The sequence below is a fragment of the Mus pahari genome, chromosome 12 (assembly GCF_900095145.1).
Source record: "Mus pahari chromosome 12, PAHARI_EIJ_v1.1, whole genome shotgun sequence".
Lineage (NCBI taxonomy): Eukaryota > Metazoa > Chordata > Mammalia > Rodentia > Muridae > Mus > Mus pahari.
The window spans coordinates 68337840-68354621 of NC_034601.1; the positions used below are offsets into that span (position 1 = coordinate 68337840).

The window sequence follows — 16782 nt, forward strand, 5'->3', positions numbered from 1 at the left end:
TTTTTTTTTGAGACAGGGTTTCTCTGTATATCCCTGGCTGTCCTGGAACTCACTTTGTAGACCAGGCTGGCCTCGAACTCAAATCCACCTGCCTCTGCTTCCTGATTGCTGTACCACCACGCCTGGCTTGTTTTACACTTTTCTTATCTCCTCTCTCATTTTTCCAACTCTTTACACACTGGTCTAAGTTTCTGAGACAGGTCAAAGCCTTTGCTACATTATAAAGATCCAGCTCCACCATCAGACCCAGCAAAGCCATTAAAGCTCCCTTCCAGACTGGAGGTTTCTTCAGGATCACCCTTTTCTTTAACTCTTCTGGGATCACAGTTCTATCTGGCCCAGTGGATCAGGGTTCAAACATAGCTTCTCTATTCCTGGTTCCCTTCATAGCATCCCCCACTATAGCACCCCAGCCCCTGCCGTTTATGGGGACCTCAGATGGAAATAAGCCACTGTCCTTAATGGATTTAATAAGCCAGTCCATCAGGGACCGATTTCGCTCATATTGTCTCAGGTTATGAGCCTTTAACTTAAGGAAGGATGGTTGGTATACATCACCCAGATTTTGGGTATCCTCAGTGGTCTGAATGACCCCATCTGCTCCCATGTCCCACAGCCTCACAAGTCAGGCTGTGACTGGCTTTTGTTGCTTGTTTTCCAATTTCAAGTCTTTTTCAATTTCAGCAGTTCAAGTGTTGAACATTTCCTGATTACCTATGTTTCTTGCCTGGGGCCATTGTAAAGGCCTGTTTCCGTACACTGGACCAGATTTCCCCCTCTTTTTCTACTTAAAGGGCATCGTCTACTGTTGTTACCACCTCTCATCCTCTTATTTGTCTAATGTACTTGCCAAACCAGAGGCCAACACAAAGAATCTCCCTTACTTACTGCAACTGCTCCTTTACACAATCAAGTCCCTGCACGGTCGCCATCTTGTCCACAGATGAACTGCATCTGCACACAGCAGTGGCCAGGTAACCTCTGCTGCTGTTTGTTGACAACACCACCTTTGTGTGCTAACCTTAAAGACATCAAGATTTCCTCAAAACCTTTAACTGTTCCCAAGGTAGCTCCATATTCATGTGGTAGGCCCTACCCATCCAGTAGGCATGCCACCTCATGCCACATAGATGAAGCCTGATGCCCTGGGGTTCCTCCCACAGACACTGCTAATCCTGATGGCCCAGCCTCACTTGCAGATCTCACTACACACAGCAAGAAACATACAAGCCCTGTCACAGATAGCACAATGCACATTAACGTACAACATTCACCACGAGGTAATAAAAGAACTGTGTTAGAATTTCCTTCTTAGATGCTCTCTCCCAAGGCTCTCACTCCTTGCTTGCCTTGGTTGTATGCTTTGCTACCCCATAGCCAGGACTCACTCTTCCCCAACTCATCTGTGGTCCTGCCATGTCCCCGTTCCCTGTTCTGTCACCAATTATATTGTGTGACAAAACTAGAGACACACAGTCTACTCAACCCAGATCAGATACCACCACGATTCAACCTGGTGAACAGTAACTCCTATTGGGGTTACAGGAGTGAGGGGGAGGGGTTCCTTACAGAAGCAGAAACTACTCAAAGACAGCTGCTTTCTGACTTTGGCCCACCCCAGCATGGAGGACAGCTCACACAAATGCTCTGTAGCACTGCAGACTGCAGGCAGATAAGCAAGGTGGAGCGTGTCCTTTCCAGGTGCCTCAGTGTAAGGGTTTTTCCGGTGCAAGGGCATCTTGGCAGATGAGAGCCAACGAATACCACAGAATCACACCATACAGCAAACCTCACACAAGGGGTACTATCAGGAAGAAGAACAGAATGGTGGCTGCCTCTGAGTGGGAAAAGAGTTAGCAGACGGCTGAATGCAGGGGAAGGCTTCTAGAGTTTTTGGAACATGTGCATTGAGCTTAGAAGGAAAATATTCTACTCTAGAATTTTTGTTTAGCCATTAACCCTGAGTGTGTGGGGGTGGGGTGGGGGGTGGGGGGATGTGAGGCGTTGGGGTGAGGGGAGATTTCTAAGCCCTAAGTCTCAGAGCTTGAGGTCAACCGAGGGGCAGGGTAGGTTTCCTTTAGCCCAGGTGCTTGGTGTAAAGTCAAGGTTGAGGTGTTCTTTCCTGAGCCCTGGTCTTAGGGTCAAGTGAGGGTTGGGGTGGTCTTTCCCAGGTCCTTTGACCTCACACTCAGTTGGTCTAAATCTCTCTCACACAGCTTGGCTGCCTTCTCCTTCTCTCAGGGTCTTAGAGCTTTCTTTGTAGCTTAGCTTTTTGGAGGGACTCACAGCCTTTATTGCTTACTTATTTATTGCTTACAGCCTGCTTATTGCAGGGAGGGGCCCAATGAATCTGGTCAGTTTTAGGGACTTCCTGAAGCTGATTGAATTGTTTACCTGCCTGCCTAAGAACCTCCCCTGTAAGATGGAATGTTTCAGCCTCAGAGGAAACTGTTGAAACAACTAGGCAACTGAGGTGAGAAAAATTACCTTTATACAGTTTGGAAGGCCGAGTGCACGGTACTGAGGGAAAGGATGTTTAAAAACAAACAAACAAACAAACAAACAAAACCAAACCAGCCTATTGGTTCTGAGATGTACTGCTTATTAAAAATCTACCATGGCTGCTACAAGGTTTGTACCTTCAAAACTGAGGCACTGATTCAAATAAGTACATTTAATTTGTAATTTTTAAGATGAAAATAAAAATGGCCCTCAAATCTATGTTCAGCGTTTCAATACTTTGCTCTAAAGTTACTTCCATTGGTTTAACACAGAATACTCCCTTTTATTTTTGATTATTTACGTTGGATTGTTTTGTAAATGTGTACCGTAGATTTGTTTATAGTTTTACACTGCTGTGAAAATGACCCAATAAGACATTGTAGCAGGTCACTCAGCCATGGCAGTCTGACTAAGGGCTTCCTTTCCCTTCCAGTCTACTATCATATGATTCCTCACTCCCCTAGAGCAGCCACAGGTTTCCTGAAGGCAATACTCCTGTCCAACGTGCTCTATCTCCAACTTCTATCTCTCAGCCTTCTGGCAGGTGAGACCTTCGGGCACACAACCTGAACTTCCTTGTTTTCTGCCAGGTCTCCCTGCTGCATTCTACCTAGCACCTAAGAAGACACCACAATGTTCGACTGCTTTGCCTGTCTCGCCAACAGGCACATTCTGGGATGCCAGCAATGCCTTTTGCTCTTGAGTTCTCTACCCACAAAGCAAAAACAAACACTAGAGAAGAGTGTCATGCCTAAACACAATGGTATTTTGTGATCACACAACACAGATTCTAGAAATTACCAAACTACAGTCTTCACAAACGGCAACACTGGTGTCCTACCCCGACTGGCTTCTAAAATCAGGCGACTTCTCAAGTTCAACTACATGGAGTTATCAATGATTGACAAGTATTATTTTCTTTGATCATAAGGGTCATAGCAGGAGTAGGTAATGAGACTTTGCCCCTTGAGTTTACTGGGAACTGTTTTCTCTCTCGAATAACAAGCAAACAGCACAGGCAAGGCCATGTTGCAACCAGGACGAATTCATCAATATGGCGGGACAGCAGAAGAGAAAACACCAGGATCTGCCCCGGGAACTAATGCCCACTGCTCCAAAACTCCATGTGTGGGGTGAGGACCCCTGAGCACAAAACTATTTTCCACTACACAAGTCCAATAAGGTGCTAGACCCAACTAAAAGAAAAGGTAGATACATCCACCCAAGGGACCTGAGCTTTTGTTACGATGCAAGCTTACAGAGCATGACCCATGACAAAAAGGAAACAAGGTATTCTTAACATAAATCCATTTTCTTCTGGCAATGTTATAAATGTCCCCTTGCTGTATAACAGAGAATAGGGCTGACCCTGGTGACACATGCCTTTAATCCCAGCACTCAGGAGGCAGAGGTAGGTGGATGTCTGTGAGTTCAAACCAGCAAGTACCTGGTCAATCAAAAATACATAGTGAGACCTTGCACCAAAAATAAATAAATAAATAAATAGATAAATAAATAGATAAATAAATAAATAAGATGCCAACAAGAACAGAAAACAAACATATGACCATAGCAGAGGCCATCCAAATGTACTACTGAGCATTACTTAGATTATAAGATCATGCTCAAATCCCTACATTCCTAAAACACTTCAAAATGGTAAATGTTCATCCAAAGTGAAGAGGAGGCAGGGGAAGCTATGCATAAGAACATAGGAGGAAAGTTTTCAAGGCCAAATACACTACTACAGTGATAACGAATTAAGCAAAGCTACATGCGGTAATTATGTTCTTTGTGAGTGTGCACACTTTTCAGAATGCATCCCGAGGCACTGCCATTCACTACACATGACACCCTTCATTGCAAAGAAATCCTAGACTGGAAATAAAGTAGGAGAGAGAGGGTAAATGGCAGTCAGTTGGAGTCAAAAAGCCCTTTGATTGTTAATTTCACACCAAACCTCTGTTATCCACAAAGCCCAAACAACTGGTTTACACTGTGAACTTAAGGTCTCAGAACCGTAACACCACAGCATAAGAAAAATCTTACAAATTTATATAATTCTAATAATAGCAAAAGAACATACTCCGGGCATAACTGGATCAAAATAGGCAACGTTATAAAGTTTTCCTATAGGCTCAACTTAATTCTGCATTTATAGTATCTGTAATTTAGACCATGACTAGTTATCAGTATTAGGTCTAACTCTTAGAAGATATTTGATTATATTTTATAGCTAATTGATTATTATTTTATTTGTGTATTTTTCTGTGTATAGGTGCAGGAGGGTGCATAAGTGGAGGTCAGAATGGTTTGCTCTTTCCTTCCACCACATGGTTCTAGAGATGGAACTCGGGGCATTAGCCTCGGTGGCAATTGCATTTACCTGCTGAGTCATCTCGCTGGCCCTTGGCTAGCATTAAAAAAAAAAAAAAAAAAAAATGGCTAATGATGGCACAGGGAAAAACATAAGGGCAATACTTAACAGAGATGTTTCCAGCAGTATTTCATCAGAAATACTGGTCCCTGGGAGCAAACAGCTAAGTGGAGATAATTCTGTAGTGTAGTGCTAACAAAATCACTGAGTCTGTTTTTAAAAGCAGGCTGAGGAAGCCATGGGTGGCCAGTCAGTAAGGAGCACTCCCGCCATGGCTTCTGGGTCAGCTCCTTGTCCTAGGTTCCTGCCCTGTTTGAGCTCCTGTCCTGATGAGATGATGTGGATGTGGAAGCAAGCCAAATAATCCCTTTCCTCTCCAGGGTGCTTGGGCCACTGTGTTTCCTCAAAGCAATAGTGACCCTAGTCAGGACAGGACCAGTCACAATTATTGCCAGTAGTGCTAAATCAAAGACTGATTCATTTAACTGTAAAATAGATAGTAACCAATAGATAGGAACAAGGCTCAGTGAAGCTGGGGTAACTCGTAGGTAAGAGGTGGCGCTGGGATTGGCATGTGAACCAATTTGGTTTTGTAAGGCAAGTCACAGATACCACAAACAGGCAGGCCCTCCATATTAGCTCACCAAAACTGCCTGGGTGAGCCAAGTCCCCCAGACATTCACCAGAGACTGACAATCTATTCAGAAACCATGCATTCGGTGCCTACCACTGTGCTACAGACACAGACAGACATATATTCAAGTCCTTTGCGACCCAGATCGTCACCATGAATAAGAAAACATTCGTGTTTTGGCCTCTGACAATTCTCAGCTGCAAACTCACCAAATGCAACGCCTCTGTCACTACCAGGGAATAGACACCTTGGCTTTTCCTTACTGGAAGAAAGCTGGTTAAAACATTTTGCAAGCCGGGCAGTGGTGGCGCTCGCCTTTAATCCCAGCACTTGGGAGGCAGAGGCAGGCAGATTTCTGAGTTTGAGGCCAGCCTGGTCTACAGAGTGAGTTCCAGGACAGCCAGGGCTACACAGAGAAACCCTGTCTCGAAAAAAAAAAAAAAATTTCTTTTTTGCAAGAAAATCTCCAAAACATTTTTTAAGTATAAAAGAAATATAGGAAGGAAGGAAAGAAGGAAGGAAGGAAGGAAGTCCTGAAAAAAATTTTGAAATTTTAAAATAAATCATGACCCAGTAAGAACGACAGGGCCTTTCACTTTGTTGCAGTGAGTGGAAACTATAAACCGATAAGGACACGAACAGTAGCTAAGGACATGTGTTTTGAAGCAGCGCCACATGTGGTGACCAACTTCCAAACTCACCCTTTACAGGGAGAGATTTCTATTTACCTGGATGTGTCAAAAAATATCACTTTGAAAACCTACAACTTGCCACGAGAGGCAAAACCAGGTGAGATTTACTAATTATTTACCTGAAAACTATTTCCTGGAAGGAAAAATGAAGATCTTGTTTGCAATACAATGGACTGTTCGTGTTAGAGTCCAAAGTCACGAAACTGTCATCCCTAGCCCGTACCATCTGGACATTTGCAAGAATGAAATTCGGACTGGCTCACACACTGCACACACAAAAGCAAGGGGCGGAAGGGCAGCTAAGGAATTGGGGCTATCAGAAGTTGGCAGACCCTTACACATTCCAACTTAAGAGGAATTAAAAAACAGAGTCCACAGTGTTAGGACAACTCTTAAATGTCCAAGAAGAGAAAGAAAAGCTGGTTATTGATGGAAGGCAAAGTCCTGACTTAGGACACCCAACTGAGTCACCATGATCATATACAATGCCAAATACCCAAGGCATCCGCTGCATTGTCTGTAACAGGACACTGAGGACTGCACACTAGGTTTCCTTATTCATTTCTCACAGTGTTCCAGTGATGTACGCTGTAGCCTCAGGTTGTAATCAGCAAACCAAAGGACAGGTTAATGAAGAGCCCCCAGGAAGCACTGGGGCTTAAACGTAATGCTTAGACCCTGAAGGGCTGCATTCGACACCCAGCTAAATCAAATGTTGCCATGATGCGGTGACCCCACATGTCCACACAGGTGGTGATCCCATGTGTCTACACAGGTGGTGATCCCACGTGTGTACACAGGTGAAAGAGAAATACTGATGTTGTGCATCCACCCATGTGTAAAGGTTTAGACAAATTAGATGGAAAATATGTAAGGGGGGGGTAGTCTATTTCCTGAGAATATATAGATTGTCCTCTGCCCAATATAGTTCAGAGAGTAATGACATTATTATAATGATATATAACAATATTAATGATGACAATAATAATTTGAAATTATGATACAAACTTTACCATATGCAGTTATTTACCTGCCATTATATTGCATTTGGGTATACTCTAGGGTTAATTTAAGATACAGTCAGAATGAAGTGGGCTCTATGCAAATACTACAGTACTTTGTAAGAAACATGAGTATCTGTGGATTTTCACGGAAGGTTCTAGAACAATTCGGAGTTCCTCGCTTCCTGTGGATTCAGTTTTCTAAGATCAACTATGGTCTAGAAACATTAGTTGGAAAGTGTGAAGAACGTGATGAACTCTCAATGCTTTTGTTGAGGTTGTCCACTTTGTACATGTTACCTGCCTACTACTCAGGATCCCACCCTTTATCAGTCACTGTCAGAGTATCACATTCCTTACTAATGTGTCAAATAAACATAAAGTGCTTCCTTTAGTGAAAAAAAAACAAAAAACAAAAAAAAAAGGTCTTTACTTCATAAGAAAAGCTCATATTGAGGTTGCTGCCAACGGTGGTAGGGAAGAACAAACCTATCCATGAAATGGGGGAAAAGAGAAAAGATTTTTCTGTTAGTTTGTTGCAACACCTCATACTACAAAAGTTGTACTTACAAGCAACGGTGCTTAAGTAAGAGAGAAAGGGCACTGGACCAGTGTATGTACAGGGGAAGCCAATCCACAGAAATCAAAACTAGTCATCAGTGACCCAAGGGAGGTGGGGACAACTGCACTGCAGAAAGGGGGAACTGTATTTGTTCTGGTACAACAGTTAAGTTAGCATGATAATCCGCATTGGACATCAAAGAGAGAAAGATGAAGAGAGGCTGTGCAGTGAATGGCTAAAGGGGCAAGAAAGGGACATGCTCACCAGATGGAGTTTCAGTCCATACGTGACTCTCAACAAGTGCCAGCAGGCTGCTTTACACGCTGCACAGAGAAACTTGGGTACACCCACAGAGCGTGACAACAGAGGCACACACTTACTCAGAGCTTGCAAGGAAGGATGTCTCCCTTAACAGAAGTAAGGAATACTTCAGTGAAAGAATGTCTTCTAACTAAGCAGCGATTAAAGGAGCCTTATATATTGTAGCTTCAAAGACATTACTTGAAAACAATTCCTATTCTGATTTTGTAAGAGGGTCTGTCCACTTTATGCTTTATTTCAAGGTTGCATTTTTCTTTAATAGTGCCATCCAGTTCAGAGCCCATCAAACACGCTCGTCTTCTGAGATAATGATACATTTTCATAAATGGAAAACTCATGCAGGCCTTGAAAAATGAACAATTCTCTTCACTAACACAGTTGAATGCTTCTATCTTTAAATGTGTAATTATAATAGTTAATTATTATCTTCAGTTAATAAAAATGATTCCAAATTCCTTACAATCCTGATCTTATTTTTTTCTGAAACTACAGTAAAAATTCCAAGAATTTTTTTCAGAGCAAAACACCTCAGAAAGAAGCTTTCTAATATTCTGGGAAATAGAGCAATGTTCACCCCATACTCTGTATTCGTACTGCTTGAGAGCCAACTGATTGAAATAACAGAGAAGACCGATATTTGCTGTGTCCCATGGATGTGAACCACGAGCCTTCATCTAGTGAACTCATTACTCATTGTAACCTGAACATATACACACTAGATTAACTACATTTGCGTATTCGCACATCATCTATTTCTGCTCCAGGAAAGAGAACTAGCAGCACGGTTTAAGGGAGACACATACAAGACAGAATATGAAAGAGGATATTACGAAAGAAACTTTTGCATTGGGGTTTAACCAATGAAGTGGTTCCCAAGAAGGCCTGTTTATTATAAAGGCTTGGTGTAGCTCTCCAGGCTTACTGAGAAGGAGCTGGACAAGGAGGGCATTAGCTACATCGGTGGATCGAACCTCTCACGAATACACTATTGAATAGGTAACTAGGAGGTTGGGTTGTTGCGATCGCCTAACTTGCCAGCAAAGAAAGATGCGCCACAACAAGATCCTTCTGCAGATGTTTTTAAACGGGTTTTATTGCTGAAGCGGAAAGACCCCGAGCCTGAAAACTGGTGCTGCTTAAATAGGCCTAAGAGGAATGTGTCACTCTATGATTGGTGCTCACTATATACCCTCATTGGCATGCTCTGGGCTTGAGCTGGGACTCATCATCTGTGCTGTTTGAGCATGTGCACAACAGTTGTCAGATAGTTGTCAGTTAGTTGGCTGACACCCTTCGGGCTCAGGTGCCATCTTATAATGGTGAATGTGGCCTCCCATATCAGGCCTAGTTAGAAGATACAGCGTGCTACCGCTAAGGCCTCCAAGGGTGAATCTTGTCCCCATCCCCATTCCCCCAGCCCACCTCCACCTCTGGCTTGTACCCCGTTCAGGAAGAACTTCAGAGATTTTGCTCCAATACAGCCCTGGCCACCATAACCTACATCACCGCGCCACACAACAAGCCAAGAGATGTGGATAGGGCAGACTGGGACAAATGTCAAGCTGGTGTACCAACAGATGAACGTTAAGGAAAATACCAGAACAAAGCATAACAGTCTCACGTTCCTATCACATGAAAGGATCGACTCTAAGCAATTTATTTTAGAAACGGAGCAACGAGACAAAGTACAATCAATACCTTCTGGATGTGTGCCGCCCAAATGTTAAAATAATAGGTCCTGAGAACAGCTCTGCAACGGCTCACAGTCCACGCCTTCTGAAAGCCAAGAGAGAGATTCGGGTTACTTTGAGTGCGTGAAATAGTTTCAATAATGTGTTTGAGACTGGAGTATTAACTGTGGACTAAAATAAGTTATCTCCAAGAAGCGACAGACGACGGTATTTTGAGAGAGTCTCATGTAGGCATGCACGCTTCCCTTGACTGTGGCTGCTAATGAAACCGTGTCTAATGAAAACCACTTATGCTGTAGAATTACTTAGTCGCCCGTCTTCGGGCTAACAGTAGACTCCCCCTTGCTAGGATAGAGATGAATTTCTGGGGACGACCACACTGGGAGTATCTGACATTCATCGAATGGTTTGAGACACCCAGCTGCTTCTCGCCCAGCAGGAACAGAGAGTTAAACTCATTAGTAGAACCATCCTCCCAAAGCGGCAGAGACAAGAAGGTTGGAGCTGTGTCCAAACTTCTGAAACCACAACTCAACACTCACCTTCTCTCAGTTCAAGACCCACACAACGGAGCCACCACCCCCCACCACTTCCACCCCCGTTCTTACAAGTGCTTAGGATTTTGTAGCTCTACCCATAACTATATAACTCTCTTAAGACGCGGGCAGCCCAAAGGCTACAATGGATACACTTGGCTGATGGATACATTTGGCCAGCAGAGACATGGTCTCCACTGTACAGGCATGGGCTTTTCATGGTTATGCTAATCAATGGGCCAACGGTGCAGTCAGCCAGTGATAGGGAAGGTATGATAGACACACCCTGATCTTACTACAGCTTTGTTCTACTGGACTCAAGAGTTTACACTGTTGGCATCTTCGGTGTCTAATCCATAATTTAGGATACGTTTTCCAGGATCATAACATTATAAAAAAAAAAAAAATCTATAAACCAGAATACGAACCTACAAAATGAAGAAGTTAGTTCACCTTCATTTTACTTGGGTCTTTCAGTCTCTTTATACAGAGTCCAGATTTCTTGGTGTGGTGCCTCCCCCTCCCCCCACCCACCTTGCTAGCTAAACAGGCTTATAACACGACATCTCTGGGAAATGTTCTCTGTGTCTATTTATTGTTGTTCTCATTGTGACTGGGAGTCACTCATTTTTCTTTTACGTGCCCCAAGTATCTGTCATGTCTCTTGCAAGAGCATCTGGCTGACTCTCAGTAAACAGCTGTTAAGTAAACAGGAGCCTTAATCCTGAATCCATGGATACAACCTACTTTGGGGGAAAAAAAAAATCACAAAAGGAGAAGGAATGGTACTTATTTTTCTCTTAATTGCTTTATATCCACACAGTCACACTTTCAGCCCTTTCTCCGTACAGCCTCCAGTGTCAACCTTGGAGCTCTGTCTATCCCACAGAAGATAGGCCTACCCGTGTAGTGGGACTGTCTTTCCAACGGTTTAAATGTTCCGTGTCACCTTCCTGGTAACCGGCACAGCACAAGTCTTCTAAGGACATACGTTAGCAAGCCCAGAGCCACCTCGCATCAGCAGCAGAGTTGTCAGCTTAGCTGTGCTTGTCATTACACCTAGAATTTGTAACTGAGTAGGATGTCCCAACCCAAGGCTTTACAAGTAGACAAAAGATATCTCCTTCAAAGTGTCATTTACTCCAGAGAATAATCAAGCAAACAACAACAACAAAAAACCTAAACTAACAAAAAGGAAAAAAAATGAAGAAGACATTCAGATAATTAAAGGGGGAAAACATTAGGATTTTTCTTTTTTTTTTTTTTTCCTTTTTTATTATTATTTTCTTTATTTACATTTCAAATGCTATCCCGAAAGTTTCCCATACCCCTCCCCCCAGGGATTTTTCAATTATGACATTTTTTCCATCAGCTTAATAAAAACATCCCCCTATCATTTTATGTAATACAATTTAACCTTATTCTGACCTTCCTCTTGAGGCAAACAAACCTCTCCATCCAGTAAGGAACAACATACGACGATAAGCAATACCTTAATTGCATTCATTTACATGACTTTGAAACTATTCTGGGCCGAAGTCATGACTGCAAGGTCACAGAACACAGAAAGCAGAACGTGTACAGTTCACCTAGGAGAAAAGATCCACTGACAACCGCGAGGATGCACCTCCTCCATCCCGAGTTAGGAGACATCAAATGAGTGATGCAATCAACAGGTGCACACATCCGTGCATGCATGCACATCTGTGCCTGCACACTCATGCTGATTTTACAATCATATTTGGAACAATAAGAATATGTTTGAATAAGTCCATCACATACTCTTGGCTCTCATACTAAAATTTATCTGCCTAAAACTGAGGTAAAGAATCAATCCATATCCTTTAGCAGTATTAAAAAACCAAAATGTATGATTGAGCTAGTATTTTCTACCATTACACAAAGATTTCTAGAAACTAATATATATGTGTATGTATATACAGTTATAAATGAAGGATGTTATGTATATTAAAATTCTAACTCTTTAATGTATTCAACACCCTTTGTTTATAATTGTTTCCCTAGTTGACACATATATAACACAACAACCTTACATAAGGGGCAAGAAACATTATGGAGGAAGGGAGCATAAAGATGATAAAAGCCAGAGAACAGGAAGTCCTCTGTGAGATTCTATCTGGCAAAAAAAAAAAAAAAAAAAAAAAAAAAAGACTGGGAGGCATCACCCATGAATCCTCAACAATATGGCTGCATAAACAAGGTCTGGGCAGTGACACCACCAATCAACATGCAAGCATGGGGGAGGGGACTAGGGGATCTTACCGGGCCCCACCCATAGACACACAACTACAGATAACTACAACTGAGAAGCTAAGCAGGAGAGAACTGGAGAAATATCTTCTCACAAGTATAGTAAAGGGACTCTCCTCGGCAGGTTGGTTTTTAGGCATCTTTTGCATTTATCTACCTATTTAATGATAACTACTAGAGAAAGGCAGGCCACATGTTTGAATGGGGGTGCTGGAAAAGGGAGGGGGAAATTGATGTAGTTATATTTTAATTAAGATTTTCTTTCCTCCTTTAAAAAAAAAAAAAAAAGATCTATGAGGGTAAGACGGTAGCTCGGTGGTGGAGTGCTTACATAACATGCACAAGATCTTTCCATCTCCAGTTTAAAAAGAAAAAGCCAAGAGTTTCTGTTTCATTTTTAATAAGTGGAACAAGCATATGTTTCACTAACTGACTAGAGGACCACACTTCCAATGTCTCCGGTCCAGTCATACTGCATTAATAAAAGAAAGGAAATACCATAGGTTGAAAGAAATCCACTACCATAAATGACAGGGCACAAGGAGTACTCTTCAAATGCCAAAACATATCAAGATACACTGAAACAACAACCCTATAAAACAGTTCCTCTACCATAATAAAATGTAAGTCTAAAATTAATTAGATAGCACAACACTTTAATTCACCAAAAGAAAGAAAAGGAAACTACACGGATGGGATGTAAAATACAAATATAGATAGATAGATAGATATAGATATGGATATGTAGATATATATTAGATTATTTTATATCTCTAGATATAGATATAATATATATTATATAGCTAATATATATATTAGATATATTAGCACCAACATAAAGCATCAAATACTTGTTTGTTTGGGGTTTCATGTATTATTCCAGGAAACTGTCCCAAAAGGCTTCTCTCTATTCAACTAGGCAAGTCTCCTATATTTAATTTACTAAGCAAACCCTTTGACACTATGCCACCTAAGCCAACATTTTGCAATTTAAAAATGACTTAGGGGAAGAGAAATGACACTACAAAAGCTGTGCTTCATCACCTTCTCTCTGTAGAGAAGTGCAAAAGTGTTTAGCTCTATAAGAGGAAATTCTCGCACGTAGTTTTTTATCAGAAGGAGTATGATTCTGAACTCAAACTGTCTGCACTGCTTCCTATGGACTTGCCTACAGCTTTCCATTGAGCTAACACCACCAATGGCATGGGCCCAGCCTACTGCAACCTATGCCCCTCTAGGAAGAACATGGAAGGGTTGAGTGCACACCTACCTACCATGCTATGTCTAACTCACTCCAATAGCATCAGATCACATACTTCACCTTCTCTCTTTTTCTGGATGCTCACGCCTGTGGAGGTCAGAGGCTGGGGCTGGGTGTCCATTGTATGTTCTGAGACAGAGGCTCTGCCTGAAGGTAGGACTCACCAACCCATCGTGCAGGTCTAGCTGGGACCTGTCTCCACAGCCCAAGTGTTAAAAGACTGCAGGCTCTGAGGATCTGACTCCTTGTTCTCCTGCTTACCCAGCAAGCGCCTCGATGACTGAGCCTCCTCCCTACCCCCACTGTGTCCTTTTAAAGTAATAAATTAAAAGGCTTTATTTGTATATATAAATTAATTCGTTTTGGATGAGCTTCATTTTGAAATACAATTCAAGGTCAATTTTTAGCTTTATAAGAGGAAATTCTTCTTCTTCTTCTTCTTCTTCTTCTTCTTCTTCTTCTTCTTCTTCTTCTTCTTCTTCTTCTTCTTCCTCTTCCTCTTCCTCTTCCTCTTCTTCCTCTTCCTCCTCCTCCTCCTCCTCCTCCTTCTTCTTTTTTTTTAACCAAAGGGGTGTGAGGCTGAGCTCAAACTCCCAGCACTGCTTCCAATGGACTTTGCTATGTTTTTTTATTTTTGTTTTCTAATAAAAAGGCCACATTGTTTCTCTCGACACTTCTTCAAAGCCCACCTCACTGACAGTGATTAAAAGCTCCTTAGCACATTGATTATGATATTATCCTAAGTTCTAAAACATACACAAAACGTCAAGATTTTTCCACTCCTTGGAAATTTAGAAGACATAGATGCAAAGGTTTATAATCGCAACTTGACCACCGTTTATGGTTAAATATTGGTAGAACTGGAAACCAATTATCTTAACAGTATAACATAGCTTTCTGGAAAGAAAAACATCACACAAAATGAAAAAAAAAAAAAAAGATGAGGAAAAGTGATTTGCGGGTGTTGGATCACACTTAGAAATGTAATATTAAATATGCATTCGTCTCTGTGTTCCTTGTGGAGAAGCATGGGTGGAAGAAAGAGGGCCGGGCCTATAACACAGTTAAATATAAGTTCTGGCTGGCCTCTGCAGCGAGAAGGTGCACAAGCCAATTCTGCATCTCATTCTTAGACGAGCAAACTCCACCCACAGTGCATGCATGGGGCTCAGACACTTTCCTTTTCCTTTTCTATAGATCACAATGTTTCAACGTGTTAATTCTCTTTTTATCCGAAAGACTGCCCCTTCAGAACAGCCAAGGACACAATGCCACCAGGCCTCTGATAGGCACAATGATCAATCAAGATCCCACCCCCTCCATGTGGCCCACAAACTATATTGTTCTTCTTGTTTCACACCACTGAAGCAAATGAAGATGATTCCTGTATACCAGTTCTATATCTATACCTAAGTCAAAGCTACTATGTAATATCAGCGATCATATTGTAATATGTAAGAAGATGTAGATCATTAGTTCCTAGCCATTGTACTAGCTAGAATTAAATGGCTACATTTAAACTAACTAGTCTTAAAAGTTGCTTCCCCTGCCCAGCCCTTCACTGCTTGTCCCATGGAAACCCCAATAAACGCCAGCCCAGTCTCCTCCCTAGCTCCTCTTGGGGTTTCCTGGCAACATTGTTGCTTCCCCACACCACCACGTCCTGACCTTTCACGTTCTGAGAAGCCATGAATGAGCACAATAACTTCTCCTGTGCCACTTTTTCTTTTCTCAGTGACCATAGGTTCCTAACGAAGTGTGTGTGAGCAGGACTGTAGAGACTCCTTTTATTTCTCTCTCCACCTTGTAAAACGCCTATAATGATATGGAGATAAACCACCTGTCTGCTGGCAAAAGAGGTACCTAAGGAAAGCCCTGTCTATCAATTCTGTAAGCAAAAGGAAATTCTAGACGGACAATGTCGCTCAGGTTAACACAAGAGAAAACTGTGATGCCAACTGTAAAGGCGAGGTCAAGAGAACACCACAGTTAGACCCACCTGCTATGGAATATGTTAAATCGTAATTTCGTCTAGGAGACACTCCCCTTCCTACCTCACCTGCTCACCCACCCCTTTTGCATTCAGCCCCATAAACAGCAGTTATCCCCCATTATAAAACAGTTGACGGTTAAAGGACTGAGCCAACCAAGAAAGTACAACCTTCCATAACTGACATTTACAGCATCGGCCTTGGACTTCTAATCTTTCCCAGACGGGCACACAAATCAATCCATCAGCTCATAAAGGTGTGCTTTTTTAACCTCTAAATCAGATGGGATTGGCCAGAAGTGTCTGGCATGTCAAACTGCTAATCACTGCTGCCCTCAGCTTAGGTTGAGGCAGGGTTGCACTGTAACCGACATCAGCCTGTGGGAAACCCATTTAACTGTCACACACCCCTGCCACTCCTGCTAGCCCTTAATTAAGCCTAATGCCTTATGCTCTGACCTTTTGTTCCAGCCTATTAACCCTATCCAGTACAAGTTCAATTACGCTACACTAAAAACTTTGCTGTAAAATATTAAATGCCAAGCTCCAAAAACCATAAGGGGTATCATCTTAACTTTAGGTTCTGAGCACCTTGATACTCAATGCATTTAAAAGGAAAAAAAAAAAAAAAAGAAGAAATGAGTTCTCTTCTAAAGCCATGCTGATTTTTACAGAGTTGAGAAGAACCCCATCTCCGTTCTCCACCAACCTCCTTATTTTATAAAAGGAACAGTTCAGAAATGAGTCAAATGACTCACCCATTCCACAGCTCTGCCACGGCTCTCAAACACCATGGCGTCTGCGATTAACAGCTAAACTACCATGGTCAGCATTACAGCATTAGGAAGACGATATTACTTTTCAGTATCTTTTAGGATATGTTATAGATGATGGATGGGTGGGTGGGTGGATGGATGGATGGATGGGTGGGTGGATGGATGGAT

At 42.2% G+C, this 16782-nt stretch overlaps 1 protein-coding gene across 2 annotated transcripts in view; it reads right to left on the reverse strand.

The window, feature by feature from the left end:
* The window catches only part of Nrip1 (nuclear receptor interacting protein 1), an 87140-nt gene that overhangs the window by 55410 nt on the left and 14948 nt on the right, over positions 1 to 16782 (reverse strand). The window contains exon 2 of one of the 2 annotated variants that reach the window (XM_029544256.1): positions 9788 to 9862. The gene's annotated coding sequence lies outside the window, so the exon portion shown is untranslated. Of the gene's footprint in view, positions 1 to 9787; positions 9866 to 16782 lie in introns of both variants that reach the window. The other variant, XM_021209594.2, reaches the window with a different exon arrangement.